Genomic DNA, 24,058 nt, shown 5'->3' on the forward strand with positions numbered 1-24,058 from the left:
AAGGGGCGAGAGAGTCTGATTTTTGTATTTAGTAGAGGGAAAGGAAATAGGCCATTTCTAGAGTTTTAGCTACACAAAGAAAGCGGCGGAATGATCCGCTCTCGGCGACCGCAAGTCCCGGCTCGCCCGGCGCCTGCGCGGCACAGGGGTGGGAGCTGCGGCCGGCCGTGTGCGCTGGGTAGCAGTCCGGCCGGCCGCGGTGCTTTCCCGCCTCTTCCTTAGGCGGCAAGGAGTTAGGAAACTAAAATTCCCGTGCTATCGTTCCTGTGTCTCTGGCATAAACGCTGATAAACGGGGAATCCGGGGTCCGAGATTAAGCTGAGGCACCTAGCAAAGTGCTGGGAGATGGAAGGGCAGTCAGGATTTAACTTAAAAGTCTCCCTAGATTGAACTAGGCAGGCTGGGGCAGGAGTCGCTGTTGAGATACATGGGGAGGCAGGAAGGATGGACAGGTTAATTACGACTTACGTATTCCTGCAACTTTTTAAAATTATCATGCTGTCCAATATTTCGTAAACCCTACTAACTGCTCTCTGAATTCCCTTGGATTACTGACACCTGTGGTAGAGATGTGCTTTTTTTTTAGTGGCTGGAATGTCAAGACTTGTTGTGTTGTATTTACTAACAGTAGCAATAGTTTACTTGGATATGGTGATTTGCAAAGTTAAGCCTTTAATTTACATGGGATGGTTTAGTAAGAAACCCAACACTGATATGTTTTTAATAGAGGAGCCTGGGAATGACTCTCTCACCCGCTTTCAACTTTTGGCGTCCTATATCTAGGAATTGAGAATATCTGAGACGAATTCGGGGGAGCTGACAGGTTTAATTAAATCCATATTGCCCATCGATCTTTGTGGCCTCAAATAAGTAATCTTTTTTTCCACTTACCCTTTTGTAATACTGTTGTAACTTCTTAAAGCATTGTGCCTAACATGGATGTAGAGTGACTGACATATGGGCCATATTCTGGTGTGATTTAATATTTGCATTGCTGCAGTTAATAAAAATGTGTTATATTTTTGGTCAGATGCTCTTTAACATTATTTGAATTTTTTCAGCTAGTGATTTGTTTAGAATTCTTGCCCTCATTAATCCTATGCTGTAGATTATAGACAAATAAATTGGCATCGTCAGTATAATGAGGGAAGATGTTGGATACTGTGAAATCTTATACAAGAAGAATCTCTTATTTTGGGAGGAAGGAATGGAATGGGACTGGAGAAGCAATTAACTTTAATAAGGGAATTGGGGGAGAGCATTCCAGGCAGAGGAAGCAGTACGTGCACAGGTTAAAAGGCAAACTCTGGAGAGAATGTTGGGTGATGAAAATAACACTTTTTCAGGAGTGCCTGAGATATTCCTGAAGAGGTCTAATGAAGGCCAGGAATGCCATGTGCAGGAATTAGCTTTTGAGAGGTAAGAAGCAGTTGAAAGATTCTAAATGGAAGCATCGTAAGATTAGATTTGCATTTTAGACAGATGACTATTGTGCAAAAATCAGAGGTGTGGAAAACAGTAGGAAGAAAACATTAATCAGTGAGAGAGTAGTGACTTGGACTGAGATAGTGACAAATAGGCCTGAAGAATACAACCAAAGTGATTGAGGGCTTGGTGATTTGGTCGACTGGATAATGGCATGGCTGAGGGGGAGATGTCAAAGATGACTCCCAAGTTTGTTGGGAGAGCAGCTGGGAGGATGGTAATGTCTTCACTGAGATTAGAAACAAGGGAAGAGAAATACATGTTAGGTAAGGAAGTTTCATATGACCTTGTAGAAATTGAAGTGATTGTGAGCCAACCAAGCAGATATGTCTAGTAGGTAATTAGCTGTTTATTCATTTAAGTTGTTTCAAGAGCACCCCTCTGTAACTGGCACTGTTCCACACACTGGAATAGATTAAACAGCAACAAGACCAACAAAGGTTCCTACTACTGCTAGGGAACCTTTGTAGTAGTGGGAGTGGAGGGAACAGACTATAAACAAGTTTTACCAAAAAGGGAGGAAAAATAATATCCTATAATCTGTTCCATGAAGAAAACTGAAAAGTATTTGGATAAAGCCTTGCTCTGGGGGAGTGAGCAGGCAAAATGTTGGTTGGTCAGAGATGGCCTCACTGAGAAAGGTACTCTCTGCTAAGATCTGAAAGGGAATAAGTTAAGGCCAGTGTTCGAGACCAAAGGGAATAGCAGGGTAAAATCCTAAAGCGAGAGTTTGTTGTGTTTAGCAAGGAAGCCAATGTGGCTGAAGTCTAAAGAGCAAAGAAAGGAATGGTAGATAAAGTCTGAGTCCTTGATAACTTTAAGTGCTCTAGAAGCCATCAGAGGGTTTTGAGGAATAGAGAGTGACATGGAGAGTAGCAGTAAAGATAAAGTGGGTGGGTTGAAGATACATTTTGTTAATCAAACATGAGTGAGGGAAATAAAAAAGAACAGTTGAAATTAGTTTTAATGACTTTTATTTATCCCAATTTATCCAAAATAGTATCATTTCATACATGATCAGTATTAAAAAGTATTAAACATTTTTAAATGTTTTACGTTCTTTTTCTTAGTACTAAGTGTTTGAAATCTGTTACGTGTTTTACCTGACAGCATATCTCAATACTTGATTTCCTAAGATTTACAGTTGAAAAGTAGATTCACATCCCCAGGTCGTTCCAAGCATGCATAAAAGTTTTGCAGTAATCGAATGATGTGTCAGACTTTTAATATAATTTAAAAATAATAATAGGATTACAGTTTCCCAAATTAGCCACATTTCAAGTGCTCAATAGTTACGTGTGGCTAGTTGCTCCTGTAGTGGACTGTGGAGTCTAGTGCAATAGGGAGTAGTGGAAACTCAGACTAAAAGAGTTATGTGGAACCTGCCTGGAAGCCTTGGGTGCCCTGTTAAATGATTGGAATTTTATCCTAAAGACAAAGGGAACAATGGATAGTTCTTAAACTAGGGAGTGGTGTTATGCTTGAGGCTAGAAAAAGCCACTAGATGGCTGGCTGATAACTCAGGACAGAGAGCAACCCTTCAGTTGAGTCCCCACATTTCAGGCTCTGGCCTTAGCCCCGTAGAGTCAGAAGTCTGATTTTTGCCAGTGCTCTACAACAGTCCCACCAGAAGTGTGGTCAGCGGGTTTACGGCGTCTGCAAACCCTTTGTTATTGGTCCATGACAAGGCATTTACAGAAGTTGAGAGTAAGAATTTAGAAACTTTTATAGCAAGTTCACACATTCTTTTGTCTGTGGATCTAATAAAAATTTTGGTCTTGTGTATATCGTTGCTTTTTTTATTTCCCTTTTCTAGCAATTTATTTTTACATTCCAAGTTTTGGGGAATAAAATGGTCTTTCACCCAGATGATTTTTTTTTTATCCTTACCTAAGAACATTTTTTTTCATTGCTTTCAGAGAGAGAGAGAGGAAGAAAGAGAAACATCAGTATGAAAGAGAAGAAACCTCAATGGGTTGCCTCCTGTACACGCCCAGACTGGGGATCTTACGCACCCCGAATGGGGACTGAACCTGCAACCTAGGTATGTGCCCTGACCGGGAATCAAACCCCGAAACCTTTCAGCTATGAGCCCATGCTGCAGCCAGCTGAACCACCCCAGCCAGGGCCACCCCAAGTGATTTTTGAGGCACTGCTCTAGAGGCACGCAAGACAAAGGAAGTCAGAAGGACCAAGTTTTCAGAACACTTATCTAAATCCAAATGCCATCTTTTACTTTATCATGAGAACTGTAATGGCTGGGAGAGGAATGGACATCTGCTTAGTTTCTCCTTCCATATAGAAATGGAAAACTACATGGAAATAACCAATTGTATAATAGCCACCACTTATTGAAAGCTTCCTGTGTGCTAGCCACTGTGCAAAGCCTGTTACACATATTGTCTCATTCAATGCTCACAGCAACTCTGTATAATAAGTATTAATAGCCCCATTTTTCCAACGAGGAAACTGAGACTAAAGTAGGTAATTGACGTGCCTAAAGTCACGTATGTGGTAAACATTAGAAGATTTCTATGTAGTTCTCATCTCAACGCTATTGAACCTATTCACTTTTTTACCATTATCTTCCCAGTATCTAGCAAATTGCCTGGCAAACAATTCTACATTGTTTTAGAGAGAATACATGAAGTTGACTACAAGCATCCTTCATTTTATTGCACTTCATGGACATTGCATGTTTTACAAATTGAAGGCAAGCCCCTCCATCAGCAAAAAGATTACAACTGGCTTTATTGGGATGGTCTAGACCCAAACCCACAGAATCTCTAAGGTACGCCTATACATTTCTCCCAGAGGAGTCCTTGGAGGATTTGACACCAGAGTAAGGGAAGTTCTAACAGCTTCAGGCAAATGCATTCATTTCTACAATAGAAATAGATCTGCTTTGCTCCTATCTAGAATTTGTAGAACCACAAATCAATTAAAAAAAGAAAAAATATAAAGTGGGCAAGAGACTTGAAGAGACCTCCCCAAAGAGGGGATGAAGGTGGCCAATAAACATGTAAAGATGCTTAACTTTTTTAATCATTAGAGAAACACCAATTAAAACCACGATGAGATACTGCTGCATGCTCACAAAAATGGCTGAAATGAAAACACAGAAAATGCCAAGTGCTGGCCAAGAGTTGGAATAATTGAAACTACATTGCTGGTAGGAATAAATATTGGTGTAGCCACTTTGGAAAATTCAGAGCTCAAGAAACAGGTGAAACCAAACTAGATTTAGGAATATATAGCTAGTAAAAACTAAAAAGAAAGGATATGGTTAGCTCTGATGTGGGGGAGTAATGCTTGGGGGGATATAAGGGGGGTTTGGGGGTGTGCCAATGTTCTGTTTTTTGGCTTGTGAGGGGGTTACATTAGTGTTCACTTTGTCATTCATTAAGCTGTAGGTTTTGGGGTGGATGTATGTGATTTTCAGTGTGTATATTATATATTCTGCAGTTTAAAAAAATGTTTGAGCCCTGGCTGGTATGACTCAGTGGATTGAGTGCTGGCCTGTGAACCAAAGGGTCTCCAGTTCGATTCCCAGTCAGGGCACACGCCCAGGTTGCAGGCTGGGTCCCCAGTTAGGGGTGAACAAGAGGCAACCATACATTGATGTTTCTCTCCCTCTCTTTCTCCCTCCCTTCCCCTCTCTCTAAAAATAAATAAATAAATAAAATCTTTAAAAATAAAATAAGATAAAAATTAAAAAATGTTTGAAGCCCTGACTGGTATGGCTCAGTGGGTTGGACGTCATCCTGCAGAACAAAGGGCTGTAGTTCGATTCCAGAGCAGGGCACATGCCTGGGTTGCAGGCCTGGTCCCTGGTTGGGAGTGTGCAAGGAGCAGCCAGTCGATGTTTCTCTCGCACATCAATATTTCTCTCCCTCTCTTTCTCCCTCCCTTTCCCTCTCTTTAAAAGTAAAAATTAAGTCTTTTTAAAGATTTTTTCTTGGAGTTAACTAGTTAGAGAAAATTTTCCTGGGCAATGCTGAATATATACTACCGACTGTTACCTTGCTGACTGAACCAATCTTTCTATATTTTTATTACAATTGTGAAAGATAAGGTAGGCCTGAATTCTGGGGTTGGCAATAGTGAAGGAGAGGTGACATAGATGCAAAAAATACTACAAAACTTGAGGCAGTATGGGAAGGTGAACAAGCATGTCAGTTGGAGTGAGGAGCCTCAAATTCAAGGTTTAACTGACCATTTAGTCTAGGTTCTAACCACTCTAGTTGTGTGACCTGGGCATAGCTCTTAACCTGCCTTAATTTCATTTTCTCACCTGTGGCAAGGGTATTTAATAAAACTAATGGGTTTTTTTTTTCATTTGTAACCCTTTGTAAGCTATTAAAAGGGCATGATAAATTTTATTGATATCTGATTCAATGAGATGGGAAGGGGAAGGAGTTAAGGATGGATGAGATTTGAGTCTGAGTGGTGCAGATAATAGTGATAGCCTGAACAAAATGGGGAAAAACAGAGAAGGAGAAGCAGATTCAGGGGAAGATAACATTCTATTTTATACATGTTGTGTTTAAGATCATGCCAGAACATCAAGGGGAAATTATTCTATTAATACAGAACTTCTAGTTTAGTATTCTGAGAAAAAGGTCAAGACCGATGACTAGAAGTTATCCACAATAAGGGTGGAAATTAAAGCCATGGAGTAAATAAGATCGTGGAGAGAGCAAATAGAAAAGTAGAGTGAGTACTGAGGACAGTGGCAGAAGAAGTAAAGGAAGGAGGGGAGAAAATCAGCATTAATTGAACATCTATTAAATTGTGTGCCAGCTGCTCTGTTTGTCATCTCGTTATTCCCCTCAAATTCCAAGGTAGTTAATTTAGCTTCATTCGGTTGACTAACTTTGTGGACTCACACCAAGAAAAAGAGCCAGCACTGAAAATCAGCTTGACTTCAGTTTATACAGTGCACTACAACATTCCTGGGAGAATGAATATCTCCTCAGAGGCCCATAGGGAGCAGATGAGTCAAGGAAAGATAAGCACTGAAAAAAGAAAACATTGGATTTTTGTGATCTGTGACCAAGGGGTTTCTGGAACATGTATAGCAGTGCCTGCACTCCTGTTTGTTGTGCTTCTGTGAGTGTGGATAATCCCAGCAAACGTGTTACACCTCTGACAATAAGAGGACAGTCAAGACAGCAACTGTAAAAATTAGTATAATCAAAACAAAGTCAGGTGTTAAGGCCTAGCTAGATGCTCTTGCCAGCCAAGTGCTTTGAATCTGAAGGCTTGAAAGAGAGAGAGAAATAACTCACTGCATGAACTGATGTTTGCTGCCTTGTTCATGTACTACTGCCTGGAACCCCCTTGAGTATCACCAGGGGTATGGGTTTTTTACGTTGGGAAACACTGGAATGTTACATGATAGTGTTTGCAGTCTCAGTCACCTTAAATTCTGAGTGAAAAGGTCACGACGGCTTTCCCCGCCAAGGTCATTAAAACTTGGAATGAAAGATAATTTTTTACTAGTGATAAGCACATATGCCTTTTGGAAAGCAGCCTCAAAACTTAAAGTAATCCACTGTACTCAATGATGAAGATTTTTCTCTACTAGGTTTATTAAAACTGCTTATTTACTATTAGAATAGCATTTTATCATTAAAGAAAAGTAAAATAAAAATGTTCCAACACAATATAATTAGTGGTTTCTTCCCGCATGTTTTTAGATTTACCCTAAGTAGTGTGTGCGTTTTTTGGCAGACATATCACTGAAGAATTTTAAATTGATTGCAGAAGCATGATGTCTTCTATCTTTGTCTACCCCCTCTCTGAGTTCTAGAGAAGGCCTCCAGTAAGCAATTGAAATTCTTTGGCGAAGTTACTGATTTTAGAATTCCCCAGACACACTAAGAACTTTGATTTCCAGGAATTGGTGGGACACAGCCACTTCACTCAAGCTTTTTTTTTTTTTTTTTAATTTTATTTATTCATTTTTAGAGAGATGGGAAGAAGATGAGAAAGAGAGAGAAATAGCAGTGTGTGGTTGCTTCTCACGTGCCCCCTACTGGGGACTGGGCCCGCAAGCCAGGCATGTGCCCTGACTGGGAATCGAACTGGCGACCCTTTGGTTCACAGCCCAAAGGCGACCCTTTGGTTCAATCCATGGAGCTACACCACCCAGGGCTCAAGCTTATATTTTATACCTCAAAGTTAAGGTTTGTATTTGGGCCATGTTATTTTCTTAGTCTCTTTTAAGGCAGTGAGCATGTAATAATTATTGGTTGGTTATGGCTCCCAGCCAGATTTTTAAAAATTATTTGAATAGATAATCTATCCACTGGTGCAAAACACTTTTTTTTTTTTTTTATTTTAAAATTTATTTATTTATTTATTTAGTTTCATATATTACTTTATGGTTGTTGAATTATAGTTGTCTGCTAGTTGTCTGCATTTTCTCCCCACTACTCTCCTCCACCCCAGCCAAACCCACCTCCCTCCCTTGTTTTTAGAGAGAGGAGAAAGAAGGGAGGAAGAAAGGGAAAGAAACATCGATGTGAGAGAAATATTGGTTGCCTCTCATACACGCCCTGACTGGGGACCGAACCTGCAACCCAGGCATGTGCCCTGATTGGGAATCAAACCAATGACCTTTCACTTTGCAGAATAACACCCAAACAGCTGAGCCACACTGGTCAGGGCCACAAAACTTTAAAACATTATTAACCATCTTCTAACCATATAATCCAACCCACAAGGTAACCTCTAAGCTTATTTTTTGTTTGTTCTTTCATAGGTTTTTTTCTTGCCTATACATGTAAAAATAAATACTCTTATTTGCCCTCATTTTTATACAACAGAGAGGATACTCTATACACTCTTCTGCACTTTGCACTTAAGACATCTTGGGCTTTTCCATATTAAAAGCATAAAAGGCATCATTTTTTCTTATTCCTACCTGTGATTCAACCAATCATCCAATTGAGGGACATTGAGTTTATAATCTTTTGTATTGTAATTCTTGCTTAGATGAGTATCTTTGTACACACATCTTTTTTTAAGTGTGTCTTATCCCTGTTCCCAGAGTGGATTTGCTCTGCAAAAGGGTATATATGTATTTTTAATTTAGATAAGTATAGCCATATTGCCCTCCATGTACCAAATGTTTCCATAGCACTGCTGATAGACCAGAGTGTTAGCAAATTTTTGGAGTTTTCCCTGCCAGCTTTTAAAAGGCAGATTAAGTCCTACCTAATATTTCAGGACCAATAGCAAAATCATTTGGTTAGGTAAGAAGACATGGGATTCTGTTTACAGGATTTGTTCAGGCTCCTAATTCTTTGCTGCAGCTCCTACAGCTACATACCCACAACTAGTAAAACATGATTGCTTATGCAGTAGAAGCATCTGGCAAAGCTGGAAAGGGACCAAGAATGACTACAAACAGCTCCACCTATACTTTATGTAATTCTGCTTCAGTGCTTAGGTAGCACAAGGAAAGAGGAAGGAGGAATATCAGGTTGAGTTCCTCCTGCACTGGGGTTATATTAAGTCATGAAGAAAGTTTTCCAGGAATGATGATCTGAGATAGTTGGAGCCAAAGTAACTTAGGGAAAGGTTAAGAATTAGTTGTGGCCTACTACTTACTGGCTTTCCAAACATGACCTAATTTAACTCTAATTACCCCCCCAAAGGCCCATTTCTACATACCATTACGTTAGGGGCTTTAGGGGGGACACAAACATTCAGTCCATAGCAAACCTACAAAGTTATAAAATGATTAAAAAGTTTGAAAAGCTTTGAAAAAGTTTGAAAGTTAAATTAGGTCATGAATGTGGGGGCCTCATGATGGGATTAGGAGAGGCCTTATAAGATGAGGAGGAGAGAAAGATCTCAGCTCGACCACAAAGGAAAAGCCTTGTAAGTACACTGGGGAAACCTCTGCGAGCCGGGAAGAAAACACCGGGACCGAATCAGCCAGCACCTTGATCTTGCACTTCCCAGCTTCTAGAACTCTGAGGCATACATTTCTGTTCTTTGAACCACCTGCCTATGGTAGTTTGTTATGGCAACCTGAGTGACTAAGTCAATATATCTCTAGTTTTCCACAGATTCATAAAGTTCTATCAAAAAAATTGACATAACTATTAATATTCTTTCTTCAGATTAACTGCAGCCAACATACTGTCTTTGCTGTTCCTGCACAATTTGGAAACAGTGGCCTCTTTAAGCATGACAGATGACAATTGGGAAATCCTTCAGTTTGTTTAGTATTTTAATTTGCATCTCAGGAGTGCCTTGGAATTCTGTCTCCTGAGTTGAAATAAGTGGTATATAAATGCAGGTGAAAACTTGTTTACTTGATGGGCTGTGAGGTTATGCTACACCCCAGTGATTGATTGGGTATTTAATGATACCAAGGAATCTCATTACTTTTGTTGCACTATGATGTTTTGTTATAATAGTGGTATAACTAATTCTTTTTAAACAAGAATCTTTTAGACATTGAAATATTTAAGAGGAAATGATTTGTTATCTGGGATTCATTTCAAAATAACCCGGAGTGGCAAAGGTGTAAATTGGCAGTATCAAGGAAACAAGAGTAGTCGGGGTGGTAATTGTAGAAGCTGGATGATTGATACATGGGCGTTCTTTATATTCTCAACATCTGTATTGTGAAATTTTCTATACTAAAAGGATTGTTTAAATAATTCATGATTGTGTATAGCTACGTAGTGACTGCACTAGGCTTTCTTTATCTTACTTTGCATTATTCTGGTATCCAATAAAATTAACATATGAAGAATTTTCAACTTCAGTGTCTTACCAACCATGACAATTAAAATGCTAGGCATTAGTGCACATTGGACTTCACTTACCATGCATTTATTCAGCAGCTACTGGATGCTTTCATATAGATTTTCTTACTTAATCTCTGCCAAGTAGGTATTATCTCCACTTTACAAATGAGAAGACGTAAACTCTAGCTACAGAATACACAGGTAGAATATAGCAAAATTGGGATTTTTTTCCCCATTTGGCCTGTCTCCCAAATTTTATATTTTATTTCTATTATATCATACTGCTTCTCAGACATGACTTACTACCCTTCCTTTTATGTTGTTTCCCTTTTAGGAGCGGGCCTGGCACAACAGGTCAGACAGACTCACATGTGAAAATGTGAGAGATTTCTGGGGTGTTTGTCCTCTCCTTTCCTGTTAAGGCAGCTAGAGTCCCAAGGCAGGACTTAAAGGTATACTGCACCTTAAGGAAACCATGGAACAGTGAGCTGATAAAATTCTAGACCTAACTTGCCAAGCTTTTGTTCTCTAAAAATTCATTTGATTGTTATATATATTTGTACGGGATACTGTACAAGATACTCAACTGATACTCTCACCTTACTTTCAGAACACAAGAGCTCAACATTGAGGGCATTATGGTAAGTGAAATATGTCGGATGGAGAAAGAAAATACTGCATGCTCTCACTTATGTAAGAAATCTTAAAAAAACAGACTCATAAGCAGAGTAGATAGTTGCCAGCGGTGTGAGGGTATTGAGGAGAATGGGTAACGGCAAGAAAGGGTACAAACTTCCAATATTTAAACAAGTTCTGGTCATCTAATGTACAGCATGACGACAAGTTAACAATACTGTATCGTACAGTCAAAACTTGCGAAGAGTAGATCTTAAAGTATCGCCACAAAAAAAATGGTGGGGCAGTGGGTAACTGTGAGGTGATGGATGTGTTAACATTATTACGGTAATCTTTTGCAAAATACATGTAGATCAAATCATCATGTTGTACATCTTAAACTTATACAATATGTCAGTTATATCTCAAATCTACAGGAGGAAATGTCCAGTCTTAACACAATTACCTCTGTCCTTTTCCTCCTGCAGCCCCACTCTACCCTATTGATTTACATCCTCAACTGAAGCCGTGCCTAAACAACTCAGGAAATGGAGGAAATACAAGGTAGAACCGTCCCCTAATACTGAGCAGCTGCCCCTGCCAGTCATCTCTTTCTCCTTTCTCTTCCCAAGGATATGTCTAGTTTGCACTTTAAAGGAGCTTAGGACAACTCCCTAGTCTGTAACAACTGAACTTTAAGAGTACTTGTATATGGTGTGGCAGAGCTTAACAAAAGTCCCTCCCAGAAGTTTGTGGGAAGAGGCCAGGTTTTATAAACACTTATGGTTAAAGCAAGACTTGAATCCAAGAAAAGGTCCTCAGTGAGGTCTTAAGTAGGATCTAGGTATTTACACTCCTTTATACCCCTCTCCCACACATTCCCCCACAAATAAAAAGCACCATACTCAGGTGAACCTAGACTCAGCTAAGCTTAAAACAGTCTCTTGCTGTTACCCCCACAGAGTGGGTCATGTGAGATAGACTTGCAGCTCCATGGTGCGCTTTCTCTGCCCCTGGATTATTGCATATCCAGCCCACAGAAAGTTAACAGTTAAAAGAACACAGACTCTAGTTTTATCCAGAGATACCCTTTGACGAGGGGAAAATGCTGAATCATTGGAGAAGCTATGCCATGTTTGATTCTTAAAAAGATTTGACACTTAAGCCCAAAGAGACTGGAAAACTAGGAAATGAGAAATTGAGAGCTTGAAGTTAGATTGAGAGAAGACCTGCCGCTTATTTAAGGGCATAAATTTGGAAATGCCTCTGACCAACCTCTGGAGAAGGCTTTTAGTGGGATGGAAGGCTGAGAGCTGACATTCCCCCAGCTGCTCCACCTGTCCCTGGCAGCAGGCAAACGATAGAGGGTACTGTATTTTTTAGTAAAACATTAAGCCCGAAGTCTTGGCTTAAATTTAGATTTTTAGTTTTTCACATGTACTAAAAAGTGTTTTTTCTTCCATCTGCACACACAATTACAGTTATCCCTCTCCCCCTTTAAATTCTTCAAGTGAAACTACTGTTGCCTTTCCTCTTCAAGGCACCACCCTTCTCCAATAGTCCAGGCTCAAAAGTTTCTTCCTTTTTCTTTATTTGGTTTTTGTTCCACAGTCAGAAACTGCAATCCAGCTAGAGATGGAAGGCTGAAGTGAGAGCACAAAGATATAAGCAAGTGAGGGCGGTGGAGTGTGCACCTGAGCAGCCAAAGGAATGGTCTGGAGGTTAAGATAAAATACAAGTTAAATTTACAGGCATTGTCCACAAGCAACAATAGTGAGCTTGGTGGTCCTGCCATTCTGGGACCTGTGTGCTCCATGGTTTGCTCAGTATTCATGTACTCTTCCGCCTTGCCGAAGGCCACATCTCTGCCAGCCATCAGCTTGGCGCTTGCAGGGCGGTATGTGCACTCTGTGAGGTGATGGCACCATTTGTGTCGGGTATAGCTTTTGCCGTGGACAAGATGCCTGGCCCCACCAGTGTGCATCAGGATAAAACATCATCAAATTTCTCCCCACAGATGGACTTGCTGCCAGTGCTATTACAGTGTGTGAAGCCACCACCCTGGCACATAAACCCCAGAATAACAAAGTAGGAATGTTCGTAGCCAAATCTTGTTTTCCGATGTTCAGAGCATGAGTTTCCTGGCTGTCTTTGGAACGTTGTCTGCTAACAGCTAGAAGCAGACACAGCCCAAAGGCTTGCTGTAGAGGCCAGTGAGTCCGAGAACCAGGTGGGGTTGACCTTAGCTGGGTAGTGGCAGTGCAGTTTAAAAAACCAGATTTCATTCTTTATTCCCAATTGCTCGTCTTCCCTGGAAAGGGATTGTGTTTATACCTTTATCTCCACAAACAAGGACTCTGCCCTAAATTAGCCTTTATCACTTTTCTTTCAGATTACTGAGTCTCGTTGCCCTCTTTGCATTTTACCTTTCCTTCCTGCCCCCAGACTGTCCTGCCTTACTTCCACTGTGATCTTCCTTTCATCTTTCTTTAAAGATTGTTTTCTCTTTCAGAGATATGTTATTTCTCTCTTCCTTTTTTAAATTTATTTATTTATTTATCTTAATATGTATAAAGGTTTTCCCCATCTATAAATAGAAATATAAAAATTAAGAGTTGGGAATGCCTTCTGAGATCACTTGAAACAGTTTCCTCATTTTAAAAGTGAGAAAATGAAGAACATAATGGAGACATGTTCTGCATGAGCTTGTTTGTTCCAGAACTAGAATAAAGGTCTCTTGATAGTTGCTGTGTCCTCTGCTCCATGTGATCTCATTTTTTTAAATTTAAAGATTGTATTTATTTATTTTTAGACAGAGGAGAAGAGAGGGAGAAAAACAGCATGGGGGTTGCGTCTCACGCACCCCCACTAGAGACCTGGCCTGCAACCCAGGCATGTGCCCTAACTGGGAATCGAACCTGCAACCTTTCAGTTCACATGCCTGCGCTCAATCCACTGAGCCACACCAGCCAGGCTGATAACAGTTTTGATTAACTCACTAATGTCTCACTCTGTTTGCTGATTAATTTATGTGTCTTAATTTCTCCTCATAAATGTTTACATCTTTAAAGGTATTCCTCTGTATATTCTGCAGCACCTCACGCAGTGTTTGGCCCCTAACTGCTTTGTTCATTTATTCAACAATTTATTGAAAGTTCATTAAATGCCAGGCACACTGCTAGGTCTCCAAACTGTCAATTGGAATACTGGAAGTGAAGGTAGACGTTTTAATCCTTGTTCTAAGCCTTGAAATAAAGGCAGCAAAGCCTCTAATTAATTCACCTACCTATGTGAAGCCATATTTAAACTTGCTTTCTTAATTATTCTTCTTGGGGTAGGGTCTCGGCAATGGGTGACATGCATCCTGCTGCTCATATGTAGGTTGTAGGTGGACAAGACTACTGATTATCAAGCCCAGTGTTAGGTAAATAGAGAACCTTGGCCTACCTGCTAAGGATAACCCGTAGATTCCTTTCTATTCTACTTCTGAGAATGGGATCACTCTTGGTTCTCAGTAACCTTTTAGAAAAGACCCTTTTCCCTGGCACCCTTTCTCCTAGTGCTATCAACAGTCTGCCCCATGCCAGACTGTCAGTGTCTCAAAGACAGGAACCATTTGGTTTTTTTGCGTTAGTACCTGTTAAAGTGCCCAGCACATTTTAAATGTTAGTTGAACAACCAAACGTGTCTACATCCATGCACACACTATATTTATGATCCAAAGTGTCTCCTCCAATGTGTTTTCCACTAGAGTGAGTTTCACTTGACTTCTAATCTGTTTTAATGTTTCTGATTCACAGCTATAAACCCAGTAGCTTCCATTGTGTTTTCCCACAACCATAACTATAATCTTTCCTCTCTCCTTTCTGGAAACATTCCCTAACCACTAAGCCTACTGGGAAGCAAGTGTTTCCCTGGCACTCAAGATAAAACTTGGCAAGTTTATTTGTCCTCAAGGACCTTCTCAGTACAAAGTTTGATACAAGCCTGACTCCTGATCCTGGCAGGTTATGCTTCCCCTAGGTTCAAGGGTTTCTCCAGTCATTTCTCAAGAAATCTTCTCAGTATACTTACATTGCACGATGAGATGGAAAAGAGCTTGTGCTTAGGAGTCTTGCATAACTGCTTTCAAATTCTGGTTTGTAACTCACCAGCTCCGTGATATTGAATAAGTCACTAAAGCATTCTGAGCCTTGTTTTCCTATTTGTAAACTTAGAATAATAATGCTTGTCTCATAATGTTATGGCGATTTAGAAATAAGGCATCTGACAATCCCTGACATGGGGTAACTGCTCTAAATACAGTTCCCTTACTTTCCACATAGTGGCAAATTAATGAATAAACAAACAGCTTTCCCAAGCAACAATACTTATTTATGGAAATCCGAACTACCACTTTCTGAAGATGGGGACAAACCAGGTCTCTTGGTGGCTTGCCTTGGCCTGTCTCTAGCATTTTAACTTAGGAACATTGTGCTCTTGAGGTGTGTCATAGTATGTCCTGATCGAGGGCCAAGTCAGGTTTTGCCAATGACATTGGTATGTAAAAGTCCCTCTTACTAGAAATAAGGGCTACATGACATTCTTAGGTATGACAAGGCAGAGTCTCTGGTCTTTAGGTAATAACCATCTATTAGAGAATATGAGATATTTACATAAATAACAATTACACATGGTAGAAAGTGATGTGGCCTAAGAGATATGTAGAGGATATGCTGTAGTAATTTAATAAGGAAAAACTCTTAGTTGGAGAAGATAAAAAATGCTTTTACTCGTAGTCGATAGAAATTTATCATAGATGTGTCTGTGTAGGATATTAGACCAGACACTAGGATGCAAAGGTTAGAATTATACTTGCTCTGGAGGAGCTTAGTAACTAAGGAGAAGATGACAGAAAAAAATAATTGCAGTACTATGTGGTAGGGACTGTTTCATAGTGGTTATCTTCGATGTGTTTTGGAAGCAGAGATCCAGAGTAATTAATTCAGTTTACAGACAATGTAAAGATGTTTGAGCTGGTTCTTGAAGGATGAAGAGGAGTTTACCAGATAGAGAAGATGGGAAAGGATATTCATTTAGGAGTTGGCCTTTTATTTTGAAAAATGGAAGAATTTAGACATCAGAAGTGGGAGGATATAGAATTGCATCAACAAAGGTAGAGAAACCAGAAGAAAGCATGAGGTGAAATAGTTCTTTCTGTACTATGGGTGAGTAAAAATAATAAATGAATTTGATCCAGTTTGTGGTGGGGTTGAAGACAATGGGAAAATTTATTAAAGCTCTTCCAACTAGGACATGATAAGGTTAGAACTTTGACTTAAGAGGATTAATCTAGTTTTATACCAGATAGTTTGGACAAGGGCACACTAGGAGCAAGGAGGGCAACTAAGAGACCATTAAAATATCCAGGTAAGAGGTAATGAGATCGGGTAAAAACTGGCAGGAGGAATGGAAGGGAGAGGCCAAGTGGAAGCAGTTTTATCGACATGGGATTATAGTTACTGGCTACCAGAGTCTCTGAGACATTGGTGTACTCTTAACAGAAATAAACATAAGGGATAAGGCTTGGGAGAAGAGAAAAAAATTCAGTTTGGGTACATTCACATTGAGATTCTTCAAGAGATTAATTTCCATAGACTGATAGAAACAATAGATAAGGTGGGACACGTAGTTAAGGAAAAATGGAAAGTGAGAAAGTAGAGACAGTAAATGTGACTACTTTTTTGTGAACTTTAGCAATGAAGGAAAAGAGTATATAAGGAAAGAAGTTGAGGGTTTTTATTGTATAATGAACTAGAGACACTGACTTTGTGAGTTGAAAGGGAAAATGAAGAGCAGACCAAAAACTGAAGGGGAAAGAAGAGGGGATAAATGATAGAGCAAGGTCATGCTATCACAGTATTAGTAAAGAGGAAGATATAAAATGCTCCCAGATACAATACAAAACTTCCAGGTATAAGACATAATGAATCTCAGATTCTACTTCAGATGATCTCAATATTTTTCAGTCTCTTTGCAATTACGTCCATAGTCAGACATTTGGCCAAGATGGAGGCATAGGTAGATACACTTTGCCTCCTCACACAACCAAAAGAAGGACAACAACAAATTTAAAAACAAAAAATAACCAGAACGGTCAGAAAATTGAACTGTATGGAAGTCTGACTACCAAGGAGTTAAAGAAGACTGGTAGAAGGAGCAAGGATAGGCAGCTGGGACAGAGAGGACACACGGCAAGACAGTGGCTGGAGGACTGGGCAGGCAAGGCAATGGCTGGTGGACCAGATGGTCCCACATTTGCATGCAGATAAACCAGAAGGAACAACTGGGGAGTGAGACAGACTGTACAACCCAAGGTTCCAGCACAGGGAAATTAAGCCTCAAAATCTCTGGCTTTAAAACCTGTGGGGGTTGTGGTGGCAAGAGAAACTCCCAGCCTCACATGAGTTTGTTGGAGATACCCTCAGGGTCCTAGAACATACACAAAACTACCCACCCAAGAATCAGCACCAGAAGGGCCCAATTTGTCTCGGGGTAGCGGGGGAAGTGACTGAAAGCTGAGCAAGCGGCATTGTTCCCTCTCTGACCCCGCCCCCACATATAGCGCCACAATGCAGCAATGTGGGTTTGCCCTGCCCTGGTGAATAGCTAAGGCTCTGTCCCTTACACCATAATAGGCACGCCAAAACAAAAATATATATATGGCCCTAATGAAAGAACAGATCAAAACTCCAAAAATAGAACTAAGTGATGAAGAGATACCCAACCTATCAGATGCAGAGTTCAAAACACTGGTAATCAGGATGCTCACAGAAATGGTTGACTATGGTCGCAAAATAGAGGGAAAAAATGAAGGCTATGCAAAGTGAAATAAAAATAAACAGGGACCCAACAGTGAAGGGAAGGAAATGGACTCAAATCAATGGTTTAGAGCAAAAGGAAGAAATAAACATTTAACCAGAACAGAATGAAGAAACAAGAATTTTAAAAAACGATGGAGAGCCTTAGGAACCTCTAGAACAACTTTAAACATTCCAACATCCAAATCATAGGAGTGCCAGAGAGTCCCACAGAAGTTGGACCCAAAGAGGAACACACCAAGATACATTGTAATTGTTACCCAAGATTAAAGAAGAGGAGAGAATCTTAAAAGCAGCAAGAGAAAGGGAGACAGTTACCTACAAAGGATTTCCCATAAAACTATAGCTGATTTCTCAAAAGAATCCTTGCAGGCAAGAAGGGGCTGGAAAGAAGCATTCCAAGTCATGAAAGGCAAGGACCTACATCCAAGATTACTCTATCCAGCAAAGCTATCATTTATAACAGAAGGGCAGATAAAGTGCTTCCCAGGTAACGTCAAGTTAAAGGAATTCATCATCACCAAGCCCTTATTATATGAAATGTTAAGGGGACTTAAGGAAAAGAAGATCAAAAATATGAATAGTAAAATGACAACAAACTCACAACAATTGAACCTAAAAAAACAAAAACAAACTAAGCAGACAACTAGAACAGGAACAGTATCACAGAAATGGAAATCACATAGAAGGTTATCAGTGGGGAGGGGAAGGGGAGAATGAGGAAAAGGTACAGGGAATAAGAAGGATAAATGGTAGATACAAAATAGACAGGGGGAGGTTAAGAATAGTATAGGAAATTGAGAAGTCAAAGAACTTATATGTACGACCCATGGGCATGACCTAAGGGGTTGTGGGGAATGCTGGTGGGAGGGAGGGTACAGGGCAGAGGGGAATAAAAAGAAAAAATGGGACAGCTGTAATAGCATAATCAATAAAATATATTTTTTACATTTTTTTAAAACCATATTCTGACTGGATTGCCACATGGCCTACTTAGTAAGAGAGGCACTTTGCTGAAGTAAAGTAGGAGTTGTGTAATTGCTTTCCCTAGGGTTCTGCTGCAGAGAGCTGCTTGTTCAAATACTTCAGATTTGATATCACAGTACTCTGTGACTGGCTCTTCAAAAAAGCTTTTCAATTTGGATAGATGTTGATTTTCAAAATTTCCCAACTCAGACATTTTAAAAATCAGGAATAAAACCAGAAAGCCTCTAGAGGAGAAAAACCAGGTCTTTGAGCACAGCCTCACCTGTGACTTCGTGTTTGATTGGGCTTTGATGCGTGCAGGTGAACACACCCCTTTAGTTCAGTGACGTGAGCAGTTGGGAAAAAATGTTTTTAATTAAGTGCATAAAGCCTCTAGAAGAAAACAGAATACATGAATGACCTTAGAATAGGCAAAAACTTCTTAAACATGACACAAAAATCACCATGAGTGGGGGAAAATGTATATCCGAGCTATTAAACAATTCTAAATTTTTGTTCACCAAAAGGCACCAATAAGACAATAAAAAGACAAGACACAAAGTGAAAGAAGATATTCTCAATATGTCAATAAAGAAGATGCATACCCAGAATATATAAAGAAATTCTACAAAGCAGTTTTAAAAAAATGACAGCCCAATCATAACATGGAAAATAATTTGAACAGGCATTTCATGAAAGAAAGTATCCAAAGGACATTATCCAGTAAACATTATAAAGGGTATTCAGCTTTAGTCATCATAGAAATGTATGTTAAAACCACAACAAGGCATCATTTTTTTTTAAGATTTTATTTATTTTTAGAGAGAGAAAGAGAGAGAAACATCCACCAGTTGCCTCTCACACCACCAACTGGGGACCTAGCCTGCAACCCAGGCATGTTCCCCAATGGGGAATCGAACCAGCAGCCTTTCAGTTCACAGGCCACCACTCAAGCCACTGAGCCACACCAGCCAGAGCAAGGTATCATTTTAGCTATGAAAATGACTAAAATGAAAAGAACAAAGAATGTGTGAGCAAAGATGTGGAGCAAGTAAACTCACACAGCTGGTGGGAGAATAAGATAGTTCAACCTCACTAAAAGGCAGTTCAGTAACAGGTATAAAAAAGCTTGGGATTTACCATGTTGTTTGTTCTAGAAATGTCACTTCTGAAAATTTAAGGTATTTATCATGGATGTGCAGTAATATTTATGTTACAAATGTATGTGTGTAACATAAAAAAATTTTAATGATGTATTGTTTTTATAATATTGTTAAACCAGAAATTTAAATGTTTGATGTACAGTTAAATAAATAAGGGATTGTAAAAGAATATTGTACACTAAAAGAAAAAAAACAATTATTTTAAAAATTTATCTTTTTTTCAAGCAGACAATTGATGGTAGTTGAAGCATGGGTCTTCATTGTACTATTCTGTCAACTTCTTGGTGTGTTTGAGAAAGTACCTTTGTGACACCTTTATGGATACAATATGTTACATAGCCTGTTCTTTGTTAAAACGCGAATCCCTATCTTTCATCACAACTGGAGCTTTAGTCTCAAAATCCATAAGAGACTAATTCAGTGTATGAAGAGTCTAAAAGATGGACTTTAATTAAAGTTGTGTAGCAAATACAAGCCTCTGCTAACTTAATGTGCATTGTTTAAGCAAGATTAATAGAGACCTTTCTGATTCCAGAAATCACTCTATTTACCCAAAGCCACTTAAAACTTAATCCTGTGGAAGTTCTCAGTTTTCAAGATTAGTAGTTCTTGGTTGATACTTCTGACCTGCAGTAGAAGTGTTCCAAAACCAGGCACAGAAACTCTCCATTTGCCCATTTTCTTTCAAGTACATAAAAATATTCCTTAAATTGATGAGCTATTTGTTTGACAATTATCAAAGATTAAATTGTCATTTTCTGAAATGCTTGATTGGAATATGGTCTTTCTAAGCTGTCTAATTGTTCCCTGTGTTTCAATCAATAGACATAGGAAAGTTGCTCTCTTACTAAATGTACGTATTTGCTAATGACTGTTCTAACTCACTGAAGTTGTCTACTTTAACTTGAGTGAGCATTTTCTTTTTCACCTTGACTCTTTGAATTTAAGAGAAACCAAGTCTAATTTCATTTCTAAGGCCTGGACCTGTATATCTAATTTCTTTAAATATCTAACTCCGTTTGGAGGACTCCTAGCCTCTTTAAATCTACATGCTCAGTACTGACTCCTCTACTCTCCTCTCCCAACCTGATTCTCTCCTGGTGTCCCCATCTTAGTGAATGACCATCATCCACACAATGGCTCAAGTTAGAGTCTTCAGCATCATCATGTTTTTCCCTCTTCCTTTATCTGTCTACATTTTCTCTTACCTGCCTTTAAATTACTCTCTCCAATAGCAGGAGGAGTTATTTTTATAAAAGCAAATCAAACACTGTCATCCCTTTGCTGAAAATACTCAAGAGGCTTTTCATGGCTTTCAGGATAAAAGCAAAATCCTAAATCCTGTATGTGGTCTACAAGGTCCCAAATGTCTGGCTCCCGCCCTCCTCTCTAGCTATTCTCAGCTCCTATCCGTTCCCTCCAAACGCCCTAAACCTCCTTCCTACCTCAGGGACTTCAGATATGATGTTTCCTCAGCCTAGGAAGCTCTTTCTCCCCACACTGCACTGCACTCCTAATTAATTCCCATTAGTCATTTAGAATTAAGCAGCAGTGAACAATAGCTGTGGGGGAGCATCTTAGGGATGAGGTGGGTGAAGAAAGTGACGTCTTTGTAGGAGACTGAGCAGGAACTGTCCATGAATCGGGAGAGGTACCAAGAGAGTATAAACTCACAGAAAGCAGAGGACTCACAGCTAATGCTAGAGAAAGGTTAAGGGAGATAAGGACTGAAATATCTTCACTGGATCTTGCATTTAGAAGGTCCTTGGTGACCTTAGCAACAAGAGTTACTCCTGAAAGAAATAAGGAAAGAGAGAACCTAACTTTATGTTTTTCAAATTTAGCATTCTTTTTTTTAAAAATTTATTTATTGACTTTTAGAGAGAGGTAGAGACATCGATTTGTGGTCCCATTTCTGACTCAATAAGTAGCCATAGGATTCTTGTGTGTGCCCTGACTGCAGATGGAACCTGCCACCTTGGCTTACTGGGATGATGTTCTAACCAACTGAAGAGGGACCCTAAACTTAGACATTCTTTTTAAAAACTTGGCTATGGATGGAAGCAGGGTGAGAGAGGATGGTAAAATGGGGATATGGGATGTAAAAAGTGCGTGTGTATGTGTGTGGTTGTTAAGATAAAAGGACATGTTCCTGTTTAGAGAGAAAAGGGCAATGAGAGAGGGGGAGGGAGAGAGGGAGAGAGAGAGAGAAGTTACAACAAAAAAGGTGGGCTAACTGACAATGCAGGGTCCCCAAGGAGCATGAGGGGTTGAATCTAAAACGCAAGTAGCCTAGGACTAGAAGAGAGATGGACGGTGATAGATACCAATTCTCATAAGAAGACAGAGTCCTATGCGTATGGTAGATCTATAAATCCTAGACTTGGAATCAACTTCAAAATGTCCTAGCTTCAGCCAGGTAATGCAACAATATCTCTATAAATAAGTGGCCCAGAGAAGTTCACAGTTTACCTATCCATATGACATCTTCAGAACCACATTCTAAACCTTTGGGTGAGTAAGATTTCCAACTTGTGCCTGACACTACTGCCTGACACAATTATGTGGTAATAACAGGTTATGCCTTATTTTACTATTTTCCTGATTCCCTGTAAGAGAACCGGCTACTGTTTGTAAGCACTACTGACTGTCACTGAATTTAAGATGCTAGTGAGAGGTTTTGCTCTTACAATTGGTATGTACATGTTTACTTTCTTGGTGTATTACTTGATTAGAATATTTTTTATCAGAAATAATAACCCCTTTTAAAACACTTTTATAGAACAGTGGCTATGGCCAAAAAGTTAAATCCTAGTAAAGTGTCCTGAAGTCTATTCCTGACAGATAAATTTAGGAAGTGACAATGGAACTGAAGATGCCATTCAAAATTAAAATCGTAATGTTGTGTGTGCACCTGCTACATCCTTGCAGGCCTTTCTTGCTGTAGGTGGTGCAACTCCCCTTCCAGTCAGCATTTTTGGGGGGGTTACAAGATTTCAGCTGGACTCTGACCATCTCCTACCTACAGACCAAGAGTTTTTTTACCCAGAAGTTTGCAGATTATCAGCTATGGACCTCTAATGTGTTTCTAAAATTGTGTGAGCAACAATTCTGTAACCTTTCAAGGAGACCATCTGTAAATGGGTCAGTATCTAGCCCAGTCCTCATAGACTATAGCTTTTTGGAAATTGTTTGCCATTCTTATCCATATTCCACTTTCTAAATCAGTCTTCTAAATTACACTTTCAATTAGGCATTGGTCAGGAGTGGATGACTTCACAGGGAACAGCTACCGAGAGACATTATCTTTGATGTCATACACTTTTCTGAACAAGATGCTGCTTTGGAGATAGCTGTTTTTTTAAGAGACTTGTGGTGTATATGAGACTTTCGACATCAGGATTTGTGGCTTGTGGATGGGGGTTAGGAATGAAAACAGGCGAGGAGGCACTGAGGGAGAAACATTGAGGTTATACTGTTTTGTGGCCCATAATTACTAGAATATTATAAAATTCTTATTCACATGCTGGTATGTGGCTTACAAAGCGAAGCAGCTGAGGTATACCAGGACATGTGTTCCATTTCTTTAATATCTGTTCCCCTGTCACCACTGAGATGACGTACTGTTCCCAGTCATCTCAGCCTTGCAGTATTCCCAGCTATGAGAAGAAACAGCTGACATTGTTGAGACATTAGCCCACCTTTGGCTCAGGGTCTGTGGCTGGGTCTGACTCTGGAACCTCGGTGCTCTCTCCTCGGCCTCAATACTCAGTCTCATGTAACCCATTGGCTCCTGCCTTAACCCGGAATACTTCACATGGATCTGTGCATTTAGCTGGAACTTGCCCATTATAATGAAGTGAATAAATTGTTAACAACAACAACAAAAAAAAAAAACGTGAGAAAGCTTTAGCACATGCAGCTTCCCTTGTGCACCCCTGTGTTCTCCTTCGGTAGGGAGGAGTTCATATATTCAATTCCCTTTGTGCTGGCTCTCAGCTGTCCAAAGCCACTTATGAAACCTTGGTTCCCACAACATTCCCATCATCCTAATCTTCGCTTTCCAAAACCTATCAAAATTTACCTGCCCTATGTTTAATTCTCATTAGTAGAAGGCTGACTGATTTGGGAGAATAGTTTAATGCTGGGATTGACGGTTTTCTCAGAGGTGCTAACATGTTCATATGAATGTTTT

At 39.7% G+C, this 24,058-nt stretch overlaps 1 long non-coding RNA gene across 1 annotated transcript; it reads left to right on the forward strand.

The window, feature by feature from the left end:
- Positions 1-4,844: 4,844 nt before the first annotated feature.
- On the forward strand, positions 4,845-24,058 carry LOC123480455 (uncharacterized). Its single transcript, XR_008427418.1, has 3 exons — positions 4,845-10,711; positions 10,870-10,900; positions 11,363-24,058. It is a non-coding gene; the product is annotated as an uncharacterized lncRNA (long non-coding RNA).

This window comes from Desmodus rotundus, chromosome 7, assembly GCF_022682495.2.
Source record: "Desmodus rotundus isolate HL8 chromosome 7, HLdesRot8A.1, whole genome shotgun sequence".
Lineage (NCBI taxonomy): Eukaryota > Metazoa > Chordata > Mammalia > Chiroptera > Phyllostomidae > Desmodus > Desmodus rotundus.